Source organism: Coregonus clupeaformis, chromosome 14, assembly GCF_020615455.1.
Source record: "Coregonus clupeaformis isolate EN_2021a chromosome 14, ASM2061545v1, whole genome shotgun sequence".
Lineage (NCBI taxonomy): Eukaryota > Metazoa > Chordata > Actinopteri > Salmoniformes > Salmonidae > Coregonus > Coregonus clupeaformis.
In genome coordinates, this window is record NC_059205.1 from 39,561,434 (window position 1) to 39,583,813 (window position 22,380).

Below are 22,380 nucleotides of genomic sequence, written 5' to 3' on the forward strand. Positions count from 1 at the left end.
CTATATGGTGGAACGAATAAATGAATCTCTACAGAACGCCATTACCGATTCAGTGCTAAGCCCTGGCTGTGTTGCTGTGATCACATTAGTAACAATTAAGTGTGGCCGGGTCATTCAGACGGTTACTCTGGCCTCTTGAGCATCAGGATACTCTGCAGCATGCAACAAGTGATAACTCACTTGTTTTCAACCAGTTTAGGAAATTTGGTTTAATTGAAGATGAAAGAAAACTGGTCTCTAAATGCTTCATCAAATGTATACTAGTAGGGATGATAGCTTTATAACAAACCAGTGTTCTGTCACTGTCATCACATTTACTGTACACTGAGGGATGCATTGAACAGGCAATACATGTCAACACAATATACATGCTGACTTCCAAACCATGAATACTGAATGATAAATCACAGCTTTATGGATTATGTTGTTTTACCTTGAGTTCAAGCAGTAGTTCTCCTATGCCGATGTCTAATCCTGCACCTGTCAACACACAAAGAGAGGTATTATAGTCAGACATCACACACACACACACACAAACACAAACACACACACATAGCCTATCCCCCTGCCCATGAGCTCTCTGTCAGCCATGGTAAAGAACATTTATACTACGCGAACACCCTCCTGCTGCTGGAATACACAAAGTAGTGAAGAGGATACTTCTCTCAACATGAAAAGAGAAATCCTCATATACTTTCCTCGCCTTGTCTCTTCCTCAGGGCCTTTCCTCACCTACTGGGAGATAAAGCGACAGCCTTTGCAGCTTGTGTTGTCAGCTTTAAGGAATTGCAAATACACCAAAATTGCTTCATTTTCTCTCTCTCTTCGACAGCTATTCAGTTTTATTATACACTGAGGATGGCTGCAGGGTTAGATCTTAAACATGACATGGTGCTGATGATACCTATCTCAGTGTGCCTAAGAGAAAGGCCCTTGGCCACAAGGGCATCCGTCCACTTTGTACTATTGTGCCACACACACACACACACACACACACACACACACACACACACACACACACACACACACACACACACACACACACACACACACACACACAAGCAAACACACAGACACAGGCACACACACTGTTTACTATTTCTCTGCCAACCCAGTCCTGGAGGTGGAGAATGATACAGATTATCCTGTTTTAGGTCATTCAGTTTTATATATAGTTGTGAGAGAAAGGTATTTTAAATGTAATTAAAAATGCTTCCTGATGTTCATTGAGCAGGTCAGCAAAGCTAATAATAATAATAGTCATTTAGAGCAAACAGAATAGCATATTATTAATTCATACATGACATATTGTTTTGGGGGGAATTTGTCACTTTGCCAGTAGTAATATCACTATAAGGAGAATAAAAGCATCTCTACAATACTACTTGTGGCTGGTCTCTGTGTAAATCATTGCTGGCTTCCTGTAATTTGTTATCTTTTGGAGATCCCATTTTCAATGTGTTGATGCAGCAGATGGATTCCCCCACAGTATCCATTTATCACCTGTCATGGTAAACCTGTTTTGTCCTTTTCTACCAATGAAAAATGGGTAGGGGTTGGGAGAAAAATAAAAGCTGTTATTAAACTGTATTTTGGTTTCCTCAAACAATATAATGAAACCTTTGGTTCCAACATGGTAGACATGAATATTCTCTCTCTGAATTTCTAAGTCCACAACTGGAGTTTTAAAACCTTGACTATGACATATCAAGTTCAACCTCAGAATGAGTAACGAAATGGAAATGAAAAGCCACTCAATGTGACTTCTCACACTAGTGAAAAACATTTTTTTTTTTATAATGAAAATGTGTCATGCCTCAATACACAAATGATAATATGCATAATAATTTACTGGATAAATGGAGCATTTTAATTTAAGACACACTTTTCATCCTAGAAACAAAGGATATTTTGGGCTGGCTGATGGGATAACTGCAAGCAGAAAGAGCCATTGTTAGCAGTTAAAAGCTCTCTGAGTATCTTAGCCTTTTGATACCAGCTTTTATTTCAGAAACTACTAACTGAAATAATGAATTCAACACTGGTTGCAAAATCCATTACTCTCACCAACTTTCTTGCTGAATTAGGAGAGATTATACAGTAAATGAATACAGTGGCAGTGTGTTGTTTTCTAATAATTACAGTAGGAGCAAAAACAACACAGTTGAGGGTCTATTGAACAGTAGAAGAAAATCATTTTTAGTCCAAGAATAGGCTTCATATATCAGCTTTATTTACATAAAGTTGCTTCTCTTGTCATTTGAGCTTTCAATTGTCTTTGGCGTTTTCTTGGTTTATTGTTGTGTGCAATAGGCTATACTCTAGCTATCACTGCATACAAAAATGCCACAGGGATACAAATAAATGTTTTATGTAAGGCCAGGCCAAGTATTTCTTGTTAGACATGTTTTAGTAATCACTTTTATGTAGCTATTAGCCTAGTCCACGAGATATGAAACAGCATTTTGGAAGGAAACAAAATAGTTGCTGAAGGGTATTTACAAGGCTAAGCGAGTTAAGCGAATCCTCAGTTATTCAGGATGCCAACTCTCACAGAGCAGTCCCAGGTATGATTAACCTGAACCCAGCAGACCACAGGCCCTTTCCACAGTCATTATTCTGGACTTTGCCAGTTCCCAGCAGGGCAGGCCAAGGGTGGGACAAAATTGGCTGTGCATATCTATGACTATCTGACATTCCTGGATGCAAAATTAAATTAAAATCCATAAATCAATTTCTTAGCATGGGCCTCTTCAAATCAGAGCCCTGGAGTTAGAGGCAATAACATAAGCCAATTTCTAGTGGAGTTATGGGGACCCCCCCCCCAAAAAAAAAAAAAACGAATTAATGGAAAAAATGTATGTGCACAATGAAATGCCACACTTGCACTATCTTTAGAGGTGAACAAAAAGCAGGCATGTTTCAGCTTTTAAAAGAGTCCACCCAGGAGCAGAGACTTTTCTTTTTTCCTGCCTGCCATACTCAAGGATCTTCTAAGTGCTTTTATCGCTTGCATGTCATTGAGTGGCAGGGTTCAATGAAGCACAGTTCATTAGTCAGAAAGCAGCAGACAGCAAACTAGCGATGGGCTACATATCAAAACCCAAGAACTTATACCCTAAATCCCATCCAAAAAGGTAAAAGTTTGACCTGCCAAGTCCATTCAGTTAGTTAGTTATTTTCTTAAAATGTACCACATTAGCAACGCCTTAAAATAAGCCCACGCACTCCTTGCTTGCAGCTACATGCAGTGTTTCTTCCCATGCTTTCAACTATTAAATGTATCCATCTAAGTCAGCATAAAAGAACTGACAGTTCAAGTGATGTGCTGTGGGCAAGCCACATCTGATTAAGAGGTTTTTAATGGCTTTATGGCCTGTGGCAGGCACAACAACAGCCTTCTGGACCCACTCATAACCTGCTACTGCACATCCACTTCGTATAGCAGCGAAGGTAAAGAGGCATACAAGCCGCCGCTGATTTTCTACAAGCCCCATTCCCTCACTGGAAACATCCCTCATGCTACAGATGTAGGATCTTAATTTGATCACCCTGTTGCAGGAGAACAGGACATTTTAAACTTGGAGTGTATTTGAGGTTTAAAAAGGCGCCGATGACGTCGATTAAGGCAGCCCCCTGCACCTCTCTGATTCAGAGGGGTTGGGTTAAATGCGGAAGACACATTTCAGTTGAATGCATTCAGTTGTGCAATTGACTAGGTATCTCCCATTTCTTGTGAATTCTTTAAAGGACATTCTACTCCAAATTAAATGATGTTCTCTTCTTATTAAACTCTTCTGAAAATCGAGGACAGTTTAATTTTATCTCTTGGTCTCACTGACATCCCTAGCCAATTATATATTGACACCAAAAATAATTTAGCTAGCATAACATTACTGTATTTTAGCTAAGAATTATTACATACATCTATATATAAGGTTGGCTACACTTCCAGGATTACAAGATAGCTAGCTAGTTACCTTGGAGGTTTCTCAGATGATCTGATAAGAATCTGAGGAAGACATGTAACTTGTTGTAACTTGTCACTCTGATCTTAAAAGAGAATCCAGCAGACATTTAAATGAATATATGTATATATATATATAGAGTGGGGGGAAAAAGTATTTAGTCAGCCACCAATTGCAAGTTCTCCCACTTAAAAAGATGAGAGAGGCCTGTAATTTTCATCATAGGTACACGTCAACTATGACAGACAAAATGAGGAAAAAAAATCCAGAAAATCACATTGTAGGATTTTTAATGAATTTATTTGCAAATTATGGTGGAAAATAAGTATTTGGTCAATAACAAAAGTTTCTCAATACTTTGTTATATACCCTTTGTTGGCAATGACACAGGTCAAACGTTTTCTGTAAGTCTTCACAAGGTTTTCACACACTGTTGCTGGTATTTTGGCCAATTCCTCCATGCAGATCTCCTCTAGAGCAGTGATGTTTTGGGGCTGTCGCTGGGCAACACGGACTTTCAACTCCCTCCAAAGATTTTCTATGGGGTTGAGATCTGGAGACTGGCTAGGCCACTCCAGGACCTTGAAATGCTTCTTACGAAGCCACTCCTTCGTTGCGGTGTGTTTGGGATCATTGTCATGCTGAAAGACCCAGCCACGTTTCATCTTCAATGCCCTTGCTGATGGAAGGAGGTTTACACTCAAAATCTCACGATACATGGCCCCATTCATTCTTTCCTTTACACAGATCAGTCGTCCTGGTCCCTTTGCAGAAAAACAGCCCCAAAGCATGATGTTTCCACCCCCATGCTTCACAGTAGGTATGGTGTTCTTTGGATGCAACTCAGCATTGTTTGTCCTCCAAACATGACGAGTTGAGTTTTTACCAAAAAGTTCTATTTTGGTTTCATCTGACCATATGACATTCTCCCAATCCTCTTCTGGATCATCCAAATGCACTCTAGCAAACTTCAGATGGGCCTGGACATGTACTGGCTTAAGCAGGGGGACACGTCTGGCACTGCAGGATTTGAGTCCCTGGCGGCGTAAAGTGTTACTGATGGTAGGCTTTGTTACTTTGGTCCCAGCTCTCTGCAGGTCATTCACTAGGTCCCCCCGTGTGGTTCTGGGATTTTTGCTCACCGTTCTTGTGATCATTTTGACCCCACGGGGTGAGATCTTGCGTGGAGCCCCAGATCGAGGGAGATTATCAGTGGTCTTGTATGTCTTCCATTTCCTAATAATTGCTCCCACAGTTGATTTCTTCAAACCAAGGTGCTTACCTATTGCAGATTCAGTCTTCCCAGCCTGGTGCAGGTCTATAATTTTGTTTCTGGTGTCCTTTGACAGCTCTTTGGTCTTGGCCATAGTGGAGTTTGGAGTGTGACTGTTTGAGGTTGTGGACAGGTGTCTTTTATACTGATAACAAGTTCAAACAGGTGCCATTAATACAGGTAACGAGTGGAGGACAGAGGAGCATCTTAAAGAAGAAGTTACAGGTCTGTGAGAGCCAGAAATCTTGCTTGTTTGTAGGAGACCAAATACTTATTTTCCACCATAATTTGCAAAGAAATTCATTAAAAATCCTACAATGTGATTTTCTGGATTTTTTCTTCTCAAATTGTCTGTCATAGTTGACGTGTACCTATGATGAAAATTACAGGCCTCTCTCATCTTTTTAAGTGGGAGAACTTGCACAATTGGTGGCTGACTAAATACTTTTTTCCCCCACTGTATATATATATATATATATATATATATTTGTTGTTGCAGTGGTAGCAACGATTAAATGAATATAGGGGAAACACTGAACCCACAGCCCCCACTCACTCTCTCCTTGGACTGCAGCAGAGAGGTGTAGGGAGCAGAGAGGTGTGGGGGGCAGAGAGGTTTGGGGTGGGAGGTGAGGACAGGAGGCCAGTCTTGGATTTCCTCCATATTGACACAGAGAGGGTGAGAACGTGAGAGAGAGCGAAAGTGCACTCCTCAATCAATTGCTATTGACCCTTATTGCAGCAGGGATGGAATTAGGAATATGCCTTCCTCTGAGATAAAAACAAGTATTTTTGTTGTTGTTGTTGGTGACCCCTGCATGTTATACAGTCCCATCTGTGTTATTACACATTGCTGCCCTCAGTAAACAAGTAAGATGTCCTGTCAATTAACATTGTGATAATTGTTTGGGTCAGCAATTGGCCAGTTCATTACTTGAGTAGCCTTAGGAATGAGTGATTGGGTAAGATCATTGGAAACTCTAACACAATCAGTGTAGCATTACTATTTTATTTGTACAGCTTTCTTAACCCACAAAGGAACCTAAAGTCTCTGATTAATTTGAAATGCCTTTTTGTCTTCCATAGATATTTAGCAATTGATTTCAGATCGAATGCTGTCATACAATCTTCATGGATTTGGTTCCCAGTTCTACTGAATTCTGTCTTGTTTATATAGTCAAGGCTCAAATGACCAAACACCAGCATACATTACGTTCTTTATCAAACTCATTCTTAGATTAGTGAGTTACAGAGATCACTTAAAGTAGCCGCTGACCTGAGGGTGGGAGGAAGCACATGCGGAGGACATTTAGAGGAAATAAGGTGGATTCATGTGTAGTGTTCAAGATCCACAACCAATATGTTGAAAGTGATTCCTTCCTGTGCTTCAGAATATTTACTGCATGAGTCACTCAATGAATTAAGCAACTGAACTCCGGCATTACAAGACCTCTGCATTCTACAGTGGGGGAAAAAAGTATTTAGTCAGCCACCAATTGTGCAAGTTGTCCCACTTAAAAAGATGAGAGAGGCCTTTAATTTTCATCATAGGTACACGTCAACTATGACAGACAAAATGAGAAAGAAAATCCAGAAAATCACATTGTAGGATTTTTTATGAATTTATTTGCAAATTATGGTGGAAAATAAGTATTTGGTCAATAACAAAAGTTTCTCAATACTTTGTTATATACCCTTTGTTGGCAATGACACAGGTCAAACGTTTTCTGTAAGTCTTCACAAGGTTTTCACACACTATTTTGGCCCATTCCTCCATGCAGATCTCCTCTAGAGCAGTGATGTTTTGGGGCTGTCGCTGGGCAACACGGACTTTCAACTCCCTCAAATATTTTCTATGGGGTTGAGATCTGGAGACTGGCTAGGCCACTCCAGGACCTTGAAATGCTTCTTACGAAGCCACTCCTTCGTTGCCTGGGCAGTGTGTTTGGGATCATTGTCATGCTGAAAGACCCAGCCACGTTTCATCTTCAATGCCCTTGCTGATGGAAGGAGGTTTTCACTCAAAATCTCACGATACATGGCCCCATTCATTCTTTCCTTTACACGGATCAGTCGTCCTGGTCCCTTTGCAGAAAAACAGCCCCAAAGCATGATGTTTACACCCCCATGCTTCACAGTAGGTATGGTGTTCTTTGGATGCAACTCAGCATTCTTTGTCCTCCAAACACGACGAGTTGAGTTTTTACCAAAAAGTTCTATTTTGGTTTCATCTGACCATATGACATTCTCCCAATCCTCTTCTGGATCATCCAAATGCACTGTAGCAAACTTCAGACGGGCCTGGACATGTACTGGCTTAAGCAGGGGGACACGTCTGGAACTGCAGGATTTGAGTCCCTGGCGGCGTAGTGTGTTACTGATGGTAGGCTTTGTTACTTTGGTCCCAGCTCTCTGCAGGTCATTCACTAGGTCCCCCTGTGTGGTTCTGGGATTTTTGCTCACCATTCTTGTGATCATTTTGACCCCACGGGGTGAGATCTTGCGTGGAGCCCCAGATCGAGGGAGATTATCAGTGGACTTGTGTGTCTTCCATTTCCTAATAATTGCTCCCACAGTTGATTTCTTCAAACCAAGCTGCTCACCTATTGCAGATTCAGTCTTCCCAGCCTGGTGCAGGTCTACAATTTTGTTTCTGGTGTCCTTTGACAGCTCTTTGGTCTTGGCCATAGTGGAGTTTGGAGTGTGACTGTTTGAGGTTGTGGACAGGTGTCTTTTATACTGATAACAAGTTCAAACAGGTGCTATTAATACAGGTAACGAGTGGAGGACAGAGGAGCCTCTTAAAGAAGAAGTTACAGGTCTGTGAGAGCCAGAAATCTTGCTTGTTTGTAGGTGACCAAATACTTATTTTCCACCATAATTTGCAAATAAATTCATTAAAAATCCTACAGTGTGATTTTCTGGATTATTTTTTCTTAATTTGTCTGTCATAGTTGACGTGTACCTATGATGAAAATTACAGGCCTCTCTCATCTTTTTAAGTGGGAGAACTTGCACAATTGGTGGCTGACTAAATACTTTTTTTCCCCACTGTATATATAACTTATGCATCTGGGATGGAAATGCAACTAAAACAGACAATTTCCTGGGATGAAGCTGTATAGTAAGTCCTGGTTATGACATGTTCTTAAAGTCTGTTGAAAAGTCTGCATGCTTGAATAAACAAATGTTTTAATAAAATGATTAGCTGAGACAATAATCTCTCAATGTTCTGCTGAGCAGGCTACCCCAGTTGGGACCCACACATCTACACTCATATCAGGCCTTTGTTCTGCCAGTCAGCTTGGTAGTGGCTTGACAACGGCACAGGCAGACTTCTGAAGGCTCCTGTCACAACTGTCACAAGCACTCCTATCACTTCAGAGATGACATTGCCTCCCTGGAGGCAGTACGGGGCACAACCACATTTATTTCTGTATGCTCATAGAGAGTTCTGACCGACAATGTGTTAGCCCGCAAATATCTGACCTAAAAGAGGTTTATCTTGATTTCTGCTGGGATGAGGCAGCGATAGATAGATGTGATAGAGCTTTATAGACATATGTGCTGTATGCCTCACCACAGGCATTATTCCACTTAATCAGCGTCCAGGACAAGGCTATTGGCTGTGATGTCAAAGTGGGTGACGAAGCCAACCAACCCCCTGGTGGTGTCTATACTAAAAGTGGACTGTGCTGGCCTGGCTGTCAGATCTGGATTGGCATATCGGACTGTCCTGTAGAAGTGGCCAGGATCTGATCAATGCATTGGAATGCATTGGGCCGTTGGGCTGTGTGGAGGGGGATCATGGGAAGCATTGATGGTGTTGCCTGCCCTTGAACACATGCTGTCTCTAAACAGAGATCAGTTGGCCCAGTTTTGTCTGTGGAAGTAGCGCACAGAACGGATGTGTATCAGGGGAACTGCTGGTGAATCAGTCCTAACATCAGCCTCATTCCTCGAAGGGGGAGATGAACACTGGAACACCAGGGATTTGCATTGTGGAAAAGGAACCGGCAAGTAAGTATTTCATTGGACGGTGTTGACCATGTGTATCCCATACATACGACTAATAAAACTTGAAATTTGACTTGATGTACTCTGGCCTTGTACCATAACACGTTCTCTGTCAATGAAAAAACACTATGAACTAGACTGTCTATTCTTTATTGATTAGGTTTTTTGATTTGTTATCAGATGAGAATTCCGCTTCATGGATCATCAATGTGCACTTGTGAATGAGCAATACAATATAACTAACAACTCCGAGAGCATCACTTGATATAACTGAAATTGCTACTTCAAAACTATGCTTGTTTCATTAAGAATCATGTTATGAAATAAGTATTTTTATCTAGTATCTCAAAGTATTCATTTTTACCTTGGTAAAATTATGTTACAAGTTACCTTTTGTTGGCTTCAAACTAAATATAAGATGGACACCTGCAGTTCTATTGGATATTTAGCTTTTTACGAATTTGAGGAGTAGCAATTGCATGGTGAGACCCAACAGCAGTAATCTAGTGTACTGGGAGGATGCTGTCCTCAATACTGCTGGCAAAGTCACAATAATGAAATCCTCTTTTAAAATCAGTGTTCATTAAGCTTCTAATTTAAGACTACAAAGGAGATATTATTTGCATTTTAATGTAAGTTTTGTTTTGCCTCCCTGCACTCACTGCATACAATAAGTACTCAAATAGGATAGCAGAGAACAGAATCATAAGAATAAGTCACTTCGGTGAAAATGAGAAGCTGGCTTTGTACTGTATGTAAAAGATCCCACAGATGAACCCTGTAAGCATATGGCTCTGCTGTAGACAAGACTATCATCTGCAACGTTGACAGTGGAAATTAGGAGTACAGTTTTCTATTTTTAGGATTTCATATGGGGACGATAATACTTTGTTATCGCCCAACCAAATTTGTTGGCACAGTTTATTTTTAAGGCAAAGGATTACTCCATCTGGGAGTCAGTTACTGCTAAGGTCAAAGGTGATCGAAAGTAATTTTTACTGGAGGCTGTTTTCCATACAGTGTGAAATACTCACCCGAATCACCATGGAAACTCTGAGACCTCAAACTTTGCCTGAAAGTTTAGAAAATAATCTAGAATGGTCTTGTTAACAGATATACTAAATGTGAAGCAGAGATGAGAATAGCAATAACCAGAAATGGTAATCAATTGTATATCAAAAAATTTCTGCTAACTCAGTTGCTACTTCAACATGCTGCATTGTAAATCATTGCTTTAATTGCCACTTTCCATGTTGCTTTAATGAATGCAAATTATCAGAGAATTCTACATGTACTTCAGTTAGAAACATAGCCTGGTCCCATATCTCTTGCCATGGCATGGCAATTCCATTAGGAGTTGGTAAGAGAGCAGATACAGACTGGCATCCAGGCTGTGAAAACTTTCAAGAGGTGACAAGAACTCTGGGCAACTATATGGTGTCACCAGCAGAGGGAGTAGACTACAACCTTAAAAAAGTTCACAAAACCAGAGATTTGGGAACAAAAGGATAAAAAGCCATCATCCCATTCTCACATGTTGAAGTCTGGACATGAGCTCATCAGAGAAAACAAGCTTGTTTGGACAATCAACTCCATACCAGTCTACACAAAGCATCCAAGCATCCATTAAGCTGCTGTCCTATGTCTATCAACCCTCTTTCAAAATGGCCTTCTGGGGACTCAATTGTTTTGCCTTTTCTAGATTACAGTCATCTATGTTCTTTTTTTCATGGATATGAAGTGTGCACCCATTTTATCCCGAACACTATATTTTCGTAGTCATGGCACATTTCTATAATTTTATTATAATAATAATAATATGATAATAATATAACAATATATAATATAATACAAATCTATAATTTCAAACTGATAATTTCCATTTCCAAAAGAGATACTCAATGGACAAACTCTATCTAATCTTAAAAAACTGGTGTAATCTATTACATAAAAATATACGTATTTCTCACAGGGACCGTCACAGTGTAATAACAGTGGCCTATTTGACACTATTAGTGTTTAATGTATGCATTGCCACTACTTCTGAGGTTCTCCTCCATCTGTTTCATGTCCTTACTCAAAACCGCTTTTTCTGCAAAAAGGGACTGTGATCAAGAGGAATATGTTATGTCTATGAAAATGTTTAATTCATTTTCTTATTACATTTCAAAGAACTGATAACTTTTAATACGTTTTGTTTTATGTTTTGTTGGATTGCGTTAATTTTCAATTACCATGGGGATCATAATGGCACTAAAACATAAAGTAAAAGATAATACCCAACAAGTCACATCAATTGCTTTAAGGGTGTCAGGACACCTTTCAAGAAATGTCTACGTTTTTTGGATAGAATATGCATATAAATGACCATAATTCACACTATGCAAGTTAACCCTATGTAAAGTATCTTCAGTTTGTATATAAATAGTGTTTTGTCTCTATGCTACTATGTACTCTGTCAGCTATTCTCCAATGTTCACATGCTCTTATGCATACCTGTCAACACAATCATAATTGAAAGTCTATGAAAACTCAACATTATACCTTTCATTTTGTTATGAGAACAATGTACCCATGTGAAAGTTTATAAATGAGTGTTCTAGATTGAAGTGTTCTAGATTGAAGTGTTCTAGATTGAAGTGCCTATGTCAATCTAAATGATGTTGAGAGGATAGAGGGAAAAGGAGAAAATAGAATATGATAGATTAACTAAGTGATTTACTTTTATAAACTGGGCGGTTCGAGCCCTGAATGCCGATTGGCTGACAGCCGAGGTATATCAGATCGTATACCATGGGTATGACAAAACATTTATTTTTACTGCTCTATTTACGTTGGTATACAGTTTATAATAGCAATAAGGCACCTCAGGGGTTTGTGGTATATGGCCACTATACCACGGCTAAGGGCTGTATCCAGGCACTCCGCTTTGCGTCGTGCTTAAGAACATCCCTTAGCCGTGGTATATTGGCCATATACCACACCCCCTCGTGCCTTATTGCTTAAGTATACCACTAACAGGAAAAGGATTTGTCTAAAACATTATACACATACTTCACTGGTACATTGCAGCTGATGGACTGAAAAATATCGCATTGGTTTAATGTGAAACTTAACCAAGAGAGGTAAACACATTCTGATAAATGCTCTGTTCAGTGTGACATTAATTAAATAAGTCAATGAAAGTCCATCATGTGAAAAACTTTCATTAATGTTCTTAACTAGATAATGATAGCTTCCTCAATGTCGTGCAGCAAAGCAGGTAATTGGTTTTCATGGACTGAGACTTTGAATTTATTTTATCGTGAGGAAGAGACTAACAAAATGCAATGACGTGGAGAATAATTAGTCTCATGGCTGGATTGGAATTTAACCATGTCAACATTCAATCACTTTATTCAATGTGATCTATTCATAATTTCCTTCTACGGATTATGAAATATGTATTAAAATGTTTTACTTTCCACAACAAATATCATGAATGTGCATTTTAGTTATATGATTACATTTGTCACTTTTTCAATAATAGCAACTTGGATTCACATAAATCATTTCTTATACTATCACAACATTCACAATATCCTATAATAATCTATTGTGGCATCACAATGAGAAATTAAATACAGTTGAAGTCGGAAGTTTACATACACCTTAGCCAAATACATTTAAACTCAGTTTTTCAAAATTCCTGACATTTAATCCTAGTAAAAATTCCCTGTCTTAGGTCAGTTAAGATCACCGCTTTATTTTAAGAATGTGAAATGTCAGAATAATAGTAGAGAGAATGATTTCTTTCAGCTTTTATTTATTTCATCACATTCCCAGTGGGTCAGAAGTTTACATACACTCAATTAGTATTTGGTAGCATTGCCTTTAAATTGTTTAACTTGGGTCAAACGTTTCGGGTAGCCTTCCACAAGCTTCCCACAATAAGATGGGTGAATTTTGGCCCATTCCTCCTGACAGAGCTGGTGTAACTGACTCAGGTTTGTAGGCCTCCTTGCTCGCACACGCTTTTTCAGTTCTGCCCACAAATATTCTATAGGATTGAGGTCAGGGCTTTGTGATGGCCACTCCAATACCTTGACTTTGTTGGCCTTTAGCCATTTTGCCACAACTTTGGAAGTATGCTTGGGGTCATTGTCCATTTGGAAGACCCATTTGCAATCAAGCTTTAACTTCCTGACTGATGTCTTGAGATGTTGCTTCAATATATCCACCAAATTTTCCTTCCTCATGATGTCATCTATTTTGTGAAGTGCACCAGTCCCTCCTGCAGCAAAGCACCCCCACAGCATGATGCTGCCAACCCTGTGCTTCACGGTTGGGATGGTGTTCTTTGGCTTGCAAGCCTTCCCCTTTTTCCTCCTAACATAACAATGGTCATTATGGCCAAACAGAGTTCTATTTTTGTTTCATCAGACCAGAGGACATTTCTCCAAAAATCTTTGTCCCCATGTGCAGTTGCAAACCGTAGTCTGGCGGTTTTGGAGCAGTGGCTTCTTCCTTTGCTGAGCGGACTTTCACGTTATGCCGATATAGGACATGTTTTACTGTGGATATACAGTGGGGAAAAAAAGTATTTAGTCAGCCACCAATTGTGCAAGTTCTCCCACTTAAAAAGATGAGAGAGGCCTGTAATTTTCATCATAGGTACACGTCAACTATGACAGACAAATTGAGAAAAGAAAATCCAGAAAATCACATTGTAGGATTTTTTATGAATTTATTTGCAAATTATGGTGGAAAATAAGTATTTGGTCACCTACAAACAAGCAAGATTTCTGTCTCTCACAGACCTGTAACTTCTTCTTTAAGAGGCTCCTCTGTCCTCCACTCGTTACCTGTATTAATGACACCTGTTTGAACTTGTTATCAGTATAAAAGACACCTGTCCACAACCTCAAACAGTCACACTCCAAACTCCACTATGGTCAAGACCAAAGAGCTGTCAAAGGACACCAGAAACAAAATTATAGACCTGCACCAGGCTGGGAAGACTGAATATGCAATAGGTAAGCAGCTTGGTTTGAAGAAATCAACTGTGGGAGCAATTATTAGGAAATGGAAGACATACAAGACCACTGATAATCTCCCTCGATCTGGGGGCTCCACGCAAGATCTCACCCCTGTGGGGGTCAAAATGATCACAAGAACGGTGAGCAAAAATACCAGAACCACACGGGGGGGACCTAGTGAATGACCTGCAGAGAGCTGGGACCAAAGTAACAAAGCCTACCATCAGTAACACACTACGCCGCCAGGGACTCAAATCCTGAAGTGCCAGACGTGTCCCCCTGCTTAAGCCAGTACATGTCCAGGCCCGTCTGAAGTTTGCTAGAGTGCATTTGGATGATCCAGAAGAGGATTGGGAGAATGTCATATGGTCAGATGAAACCAAAATATAACTTTTTGGTAAAAACTCAACTCGTCGTGTTTGGAGGACAAAGAATGCTGAGTTGCATCCAAAGAACACCATACCTACTGTGAAGCATGGGGGTGGAAACATCATGCTTTGGGGCTGTTTTTTCTGCAAAGGGACCAGGACGACTGATACGTGTAAAGGAAAGAATGAATGGGGCCATGTATCGTGAGATTTTGAGTGAAAACCTCCTTCCATCAGCAAGGGCATTGAAGATGAAACGTGGCTGGGTCTTTCAGCATGACAATGATCCCAAACACACCGCCCGGGCAATGAAGGAGTGGCTTCGTAAGAAGCATTTCAAGGTCCTGGAGTGGCCTAGCCAGTCTCCAGATCTCAACCCCATAGAAAATCTTTGGAGGGAGTTGAAAGTCCGTGTTGCCCAGCGACAGCCCCAAAACATCACTGCTCTAGAGGAGATCTGCATGGAGGAATGGGCCAAAATACCAGCAACAGTGTGTGAAAACCTTGTGAAGACTTACAGAAAACGTTTGACCTGTGTCATTGCCAACAAAGGGTATATAACAAAGTATTGAGGAACTTTTGTTATTGACCAAATACTTATTTTCCACCATAATTTGCAAATAAATTCATTAAAAATCCTACAATGTGATTTTCTGGATTTTTTTTCCTCATTTTGTCTGTCATAGTTGACGTGTACCTATGATGAAAATTACAGGCCTCTCTCATCTTTTTAAGTGGGAGAACATGCACAATTGGTGGCTGACTAAATACTTTTTTCCCCCACTGTAGATACTTTTGTACCTGTTTCATCAAAGCACATTCATCTCTAGGAGACAGAACGCGTCTCCTTCCTGAGAGGTATGACGGCTGCGTGGTCCCATGGTGTTTATACTTGCGTACTATAGTTTTGTACAGATGAACGTGGTACCTTCAGGCGTTTGGAAATTGCTCCCAATGATGAACCAGAATTGTGGAGGTCTACAATTTTTTTTCTGAGGTCTTGGCTGATTTCTTTTGATTTTCCCATGGTGTCAAGCAAAGAGGCACTGAGTTTGAAGGTAGGCCTTGAAATACATCCACAGGTACACCTCCAATTGACTCAAATGATGTCAATTAGCCTATCAGAAGCTTCTAAAACCATGACATAATTTTCTGGAATTTTCGAGCTGATTAAGGGCACAGTCAATTTAGTGTATGTAAATTTCTGACCCACTGGAATTGTGATACAGTGAATTCTAAGTGAAATAATCTGTCTGTAAACAATTGTTGGAAAAATTACTTGTGTCATGCACAAAGTAGATATCCTAACCGACTTGCCAAAACTATAGTTTGTTAACAAGAAATGTGTGGAGTGGTTGAAAAACAAGTTTTAATGACTCCAACCAAAGTGTATGTAAACGTCCAACTTCAACTGTATATGCAGTGCCAGGACAGTGGAAAATGCATACAATATTCTCTAATTGGGGATAGTCTAGTCTACAGTATTCCTCCTTCATTTGAAGAGATTAGGATTCCATTTGAATTGAGAGCGCTTAATGCTCAGCAGTATCCCCAGTTCGCTTTCACAAGTTCACATTTTTACTGGCAACAATAGACATTCCATGGTAACTGCTTGCTTCTGCTGTCTATTCAAAAGCAGAGGACTTCTTTTTGAGTCTATTGACCTCTGCAAGCCATTTAATAACTATGGGGAAGAGACTGTGGCAACAATTGAATTGAAGTGCTAATATGGTCTGTGTTGTTTGTTGGTCTAAACAGTTAGGCAAAGGTCATATCAACTGAGATTAAAAGTAAAAGAAAATCTGAAAATGTGATTCAATTCAACTAAAATGGATGGCACATAGTGTGTAGACACCTTTCCCCTCACAATACAGCATGGAGACATACCGGCATGCATGTTGTGACTACTATAATAATAATATAATAATATGCCATTTAGCAGACGCTTTTATCCAAAGTCAGTCATCCAGTCATGTGTCCAGTCATGTGTGCATACATTTTTACGTAAAAAAAATATACTCATTGCATTGCATCATGAGACTAATCACAGAAAGTGCTAACAAGTTCTGTACTTTGACCCAAGCTTGAGTGCATTCCAATTGGGAGCCTTTGGGTTTGTGTGAACCACAGCTTCTTATTACTCCACTACCTGCACTTCCTCAACCCAGTGCTCCTGACTCTACACCCTCTACAACACCACCAACCCAGACAACCATCAACAGCATCTATCATGTAGACAGAAGTGCTGAGTGGCTATTACTCTTCAGCAGCCCACATAAAACCGGGCAATTAAATGCTTTTGGCACATTCTACATTGTCTAAGCCCCAAATGGCATCATATTCCCTATGTAGTGCACTACTTTTGACCAAGGCCCTGGCTCTGGTCAAAAGTAGTGCACTACATAGGGAATAGGGTTCCATTTGGTATGCATCCTTTGTCTCAGAGCAGAGACCCCTAGTCGCTGCTTTGAAATGGAGATGGAGAATTAAAGACTGTGACAGTTCCTGTGAAATTGGAGCTGATGAAGTACCTCTCACCAGGGCCACGGACTGCATCACTTTCATCAACGAAGGAATCGGGATCCTACTAGGAAATTACAGGTACTCAATTTGTCTTCTCCGAGTATTTTCCACTCTCGATGGAGGCCTCTTATAAAACCGTATATTAAGGTATAATATGTCAGTGCTATATATAGGGTAGTAATCTGATGTATCCTGGCTGAACCTGGATTCAATGGACATCTCAATGGTAATGGCCACTCTAGGTGTAGGCCTCTGTGAGGTACAGTACTGTAAGGAAAGATACAGTATAGCTGTGCTGTATGTAGGGTATTTACTGAGTCTATTGTAGCCTGGCCCATGCTAGAGTCTCAGAACCCAAACACAAAGGGTTATCCCTCTCTCACTGGGTCCTACTATTGAACATTGCCATCTAGGCAGCAGTGGGTTTTTCCCCTGTCACAATAGGAAAAAGGTCTCATTCATGAAGGCCGCCCCGACGTTCCCAGACAACTAAAAAAAAATCACCAATCAAGCAGGAGATGTAGGTACACAATGCAGCAGACAATGATGAGCAGAGAGCTCCAGCTGAAATTACAAATGCCTCTGTCTCATTAGGCAGGCAAATCACATTAAATCTAATCTTTACCCCTTCCTATATGTACAGTGGGGAGAACAAGTATTTGATACACTGCCGATTTTGCAGGTTTTCCTACTTACAAAGCATGTAGAGGTCTGTAATTTTTATCATAGGTACACTTCAACTGTGAGAGATGGAATCTAAAACAAAAATCCAGAAAATCACATTGTATGATTTTAAAGTAATTAATTTGCATTTTAGTGCATGACATAAGTATTTGATACATCAGAAAAGCAGAACTTAATATTTGGTACAGAAACCTTTGTTTGCGATTACAGAAATCATACATTTCCTGTAGGTCTTGACCAGGTTTGCACACACTGCAGCAGGGATTTTGGCCCACTCCTCCATACAGACCTTCTCCAGATCCTTCAGGTTTCGGGGCTGTCGCTGGGCAATACGGACTTTCAGCTCCCTCCAAAGATTTTCTAAAGTTTCAGGTCTGGAGACTGGCTAAGCCTCTCCAGGACCTTGAGATACTTCTTACGGAGCCACTCCTTAGTTGCCCTGGCTGTGTGTTTTGGGTCGTTGTCATGCTGGAAGACCCAGCCACGACCCATCTTCAATGCTCTTACTGAGGGAAGGAGGTTGTTGGCCAAGATCTCACGATACATGGCCCCATCCATCCTCCCCTCAATACGGTGCAGTCGTCCTGTCCCCTTTGCAGAAAAGCATCCCCAAAGAATGATGTTTCCACCTCCATGCTTCATGGTTGGGATGGTGTTCTTGGGGTTGTACTCATCCTTCTTCTTCCTCCAAACACGGCGAGTGGAGTTTAGACCAAAAAGCTCTATTTTTGTCTCATCAGACCACATGACCTTCTCCCATTCCTCCTCTTGATCATCCAGATGGTCATTGGCAAACTTCAGACGGGCTTGGACATGTGCTGGCTTAAGCAGGGGGACCTTGCGTGCACTGCAGGATTTTAATCCATGACGGCGTAGTGTGTTACTAATGGTTTTCTTTGAGACTATGGTCCCAGCTCTCTTCAGGTCATTGACCAGGTCCTGTCATGTAGTTCTGGGCTGATCCCTCACCTTCCTCATGATCATTGATGCCCCATGAGGTGAGATCTTGCATGGAGCCCCAGACCGAGGGTGATTGACCGTCATCTTGAACTTCTTCCATTTTCTAATAATTGCGCCAAAAGTTGTTGCCTTCTCACCAAGCTGCTTGCCTATTGTCCTGTAGCCCATCCCAGCCTTGTGCAAGTCTACAATTTTATCCCTGATGTCCTTACACAGCTCTCTGGTCTTGGCCATTTTGGCGAGGTTGGAGTCTGTTTGATTGAGTGTGTGGACAGGTGTCTTTTATACAGGTAACGAGTTCAAACAGGTGCAGTTAATACAGGTAATGAGTGGAGAACAGGAGGGTTTCTTAAAGAAAAACTAACAGGTCTGTGAGTGCCGGAATTCTTACTGGTTGGTAGGTGATCAAATACTTATGTCATGCAATAAAATTAATTACTTAAAAAATCATACAATGTGATTTTCTGGATTTTTTTAGATTCCGTCTCTCACAGTTGAAGTGTACCTATGATAAAAATTACAGACCTCTACATGCTTTGTAAGTAGGAAAACCTGCAAAATCGGTAGTGTATCAAATACTTGTTCTCCCCACTGTACATATCTACCTCATGTACCTTGTATCCCTGCACATTATTATGGTATTGGTACTCCCTGTGTATATCCTCATTCTTGTGTTTTTTATTCCTCTTGCGTTAGAGAAAGGGTAAGTAAGCATTTCACAGTAAAGTCATAAATAAGCATTTCACGGTAAAGTCTACACCTGTTGTACTCGGGGCATGTGACAAATACAATTTGATTTGATTTGAAACCATATTCAGTTGTTGTACACTCCATCTCCAGGTTCTCTGGAGCTGACAGTCAGTCACATTAGAATCTCAGTCATCGAAGGTACAGTGCCTTGCAAAAGTATTCACCCCCCTTGGCGTTTTTCCTATTTTGTTGCATTACAACCTGTAATTTAAATTGATTTATATTTGGATTTCATGTAATGGACACACTGAAAATAGTCCAAATTGGTGAAGTGAAATGAAAAAAATAACTTGTTTAAAAAAATTCAAAAAAATAAATAACGGAAAAGTGGTGTGTGCATATGTATTCACCCCCTTTGCTATGAAGCCCCTACATAACACCTGGTGCAAACAATTACCTTCAGCTCAATTGGTAGAGCATGGCGCTTGTAACGCCAGGGTAGTGGGTTCGATCCCCGGGACCACCCATACGTGAAAATGTATGCACACATGACTGTAAGTCGCTTTGGATAAAAGCGTCTGCTAAATGGCATACTATTATTATTATAAATAAAGTCCACCTGTGTGCAAACTAAGTGTCACATAATCTGTCACATGATCTCAGCATATATACACCTGTTCTGAAAGGCCCCAGAGTCAGCAACACCACTAAGCAAGGGGCACCACCAAGCAAGCAGCACCATGAAGACCAAGGAGCTTTCCAAACAGGTCAGGGACAAAGTTGTGGAGAAGTACAGATCAGGGATGGGTTATAAAAAAATATCAAAAACTTTGAACATCCCACGGAGCAACATTAAATCCATTATTAAAAAATTGAAAGAATATGGCACCACAACAAACCTGCCAAGAGAGAGCTACCCACCAAAACTCATGGACCAGGCAAGAAGGGCATTAATCAGAGAGGCAACAAAGAGACCAAAGATAACCCTGAAGGAGCTGCAAAGCTCCACAGCGGAGATTGGAGTATCTGTCCATAGGACCACTTTAAGCCATACACGCCACAGAGCTGGGCTTTACGGAAGAGTGGCCAGAAAAAAGCCATTGCTTAAAGAAAAAAAGAAGTAAACACGTTTTGTGTTCGCCAAAAGCCATGTTGGAGACTCCCCAAACATATGGAAGAAGGTACTGTGGTCAGATGAGACAAAAATTGAGCTTTTTGGCCATCAAGGAAAACGTTATGTCTGGTGCAAACCCAACACCTCTCATCACCCCGAGAACACCATCCCCACAGTGAAGCATCATGCTGTGGGGATGTTTTTCATCGGCAGGGACTGGGAAACTGGTCAGAATTGAAGGAATGATTTATGGTGCTAAATACAGGGAAATTCTTGAGGGAAACCTGTTTCAGTCTTCCAGAGGTTTGAGACTGGGACGGAGGTTCACCTCCCAGCAGGACAATGATCCTAAGCATACTGCTAAAGTAACACTCAAGTGGTTTAAGGGGAAACATTTAAATGTCTTTGAATGGCCTAGTCAAAGCCCAGACCTCAATCCAATTGAGAATCTGTGGTATGACTTAAAGATTGCTGTACACCAGCGGAACCCATCCAACTTGAAGGAGCTGGAGCAGTTTTGCCTTGAAGAATGGGAAAAAATCCCAGTGGCTAGATGTGCCAAGCTTATAGAGACATACCCCAAGATACTTGCAGCTGTAATTGCTGCAAAATGTGGCTCTACAAAGTATTGACTTTGGGGGGGTTAATAGTTATGCACGCTCAGGTTTTCTGTTTTTTTGTCTTATTTCTTGTTTGTTTCACAATAAAAAATATTTTGCATCTTCAAAGTGGTAGGCATGTTGTGTAAATCAAATGATACAACCCCCCAAAAAATCAATTTAAATTCCAGGTTGTAAGGCAACAAAATAGGAAAAATGCCAAGGGGGGTGAATACTTTCGCAAGCCACTGTATTCCATTATTCAAAACCACCCAGAGAGAGGGGTGGGAACAAAGTCTTTTACAAAATTATTCACATCTACACATCTGTATGTATACAGTGTTCTATTGTAGGAACACATACTGCAGGTCCTGGAAAATAATAATACATTATTATCATCAAAATACACACTACACAGGATCCACGACCAAAAGAAATGAACAATCTTACAAAATAAAAAACAACACATTCAAGAATAATGTATTCATTTAAGAATAAATCCTCTATGAAAAGAACAATTGCACGTCTCAGAGACTTGATTCACAATCATGTATCAATGATTGGAAGAAGCCAATTCCTCTAGTCGTCCAATGACTAACCCTCCTGCTGTTGACCATACTGGGATTGAGCTGACATAACTTCACCCTCTGCAATTTTAACATGTGATCTATCCCTCTCACAAACAGCAGAGTGGCACTCGCCTCTGATGAATTCTTCCAGCCAGCCCTGTTATTGCAAGATACAAATGTAATAATAGCAATCAAAAAAGTCACATCTGAAGTATGTACAGTATAATGCATTGATGCAATCACTTTGCATGTTTGATCCTAAAGTGGCTAATTGGTCATTGGTAATGGACCAGATGATGTAACATCACCACCCTAACCTTTCCTAGTGATTTGTTTGGACTAGAGGACATCAGTGTGATTTTTCCAGATGAAAACAAGTACTTTACCAATATGGCCTGAGCCATCGAGCCATCTCGATGTGCAAGGCAAGCACGCACATTGTTGCATGGCAGATCAATGTTTCCGTGTGGGTCCCAAATGGCACCGTATTCCCTACATAGTCCACAACTTTTGACCAGAACCCTATTGTCCCTGGTCAAAGGTAGTGCAGAATAGGGTGTCATTTGGGATGTACACTCACAGTCTGGCTGCAGACAA

At 40.5% G+C, this 22,380-nt stretch overlaps 1 protein-coding gene across 1 annotated transcript in view; it reads right to left on the minus strand.

The window, feature by feature from the left end:
- The window catches only part of LOC121580913 (tenascin-R-like), a 184,663-nt gene that overhangs the window by 100,907 nt on the left and 61,376 nt on the right, over positions 1-22,380 (minus strand). Inside the window, exon 2 of the mRNA XM_041896100.1 lies at positions 434-480. The gene's annotated coding sequence lies outside the window, so the exon portion shown is untranslated. The remainder of the gene's footprint in view (positions 1-433; positions 481-22,380) is intronic.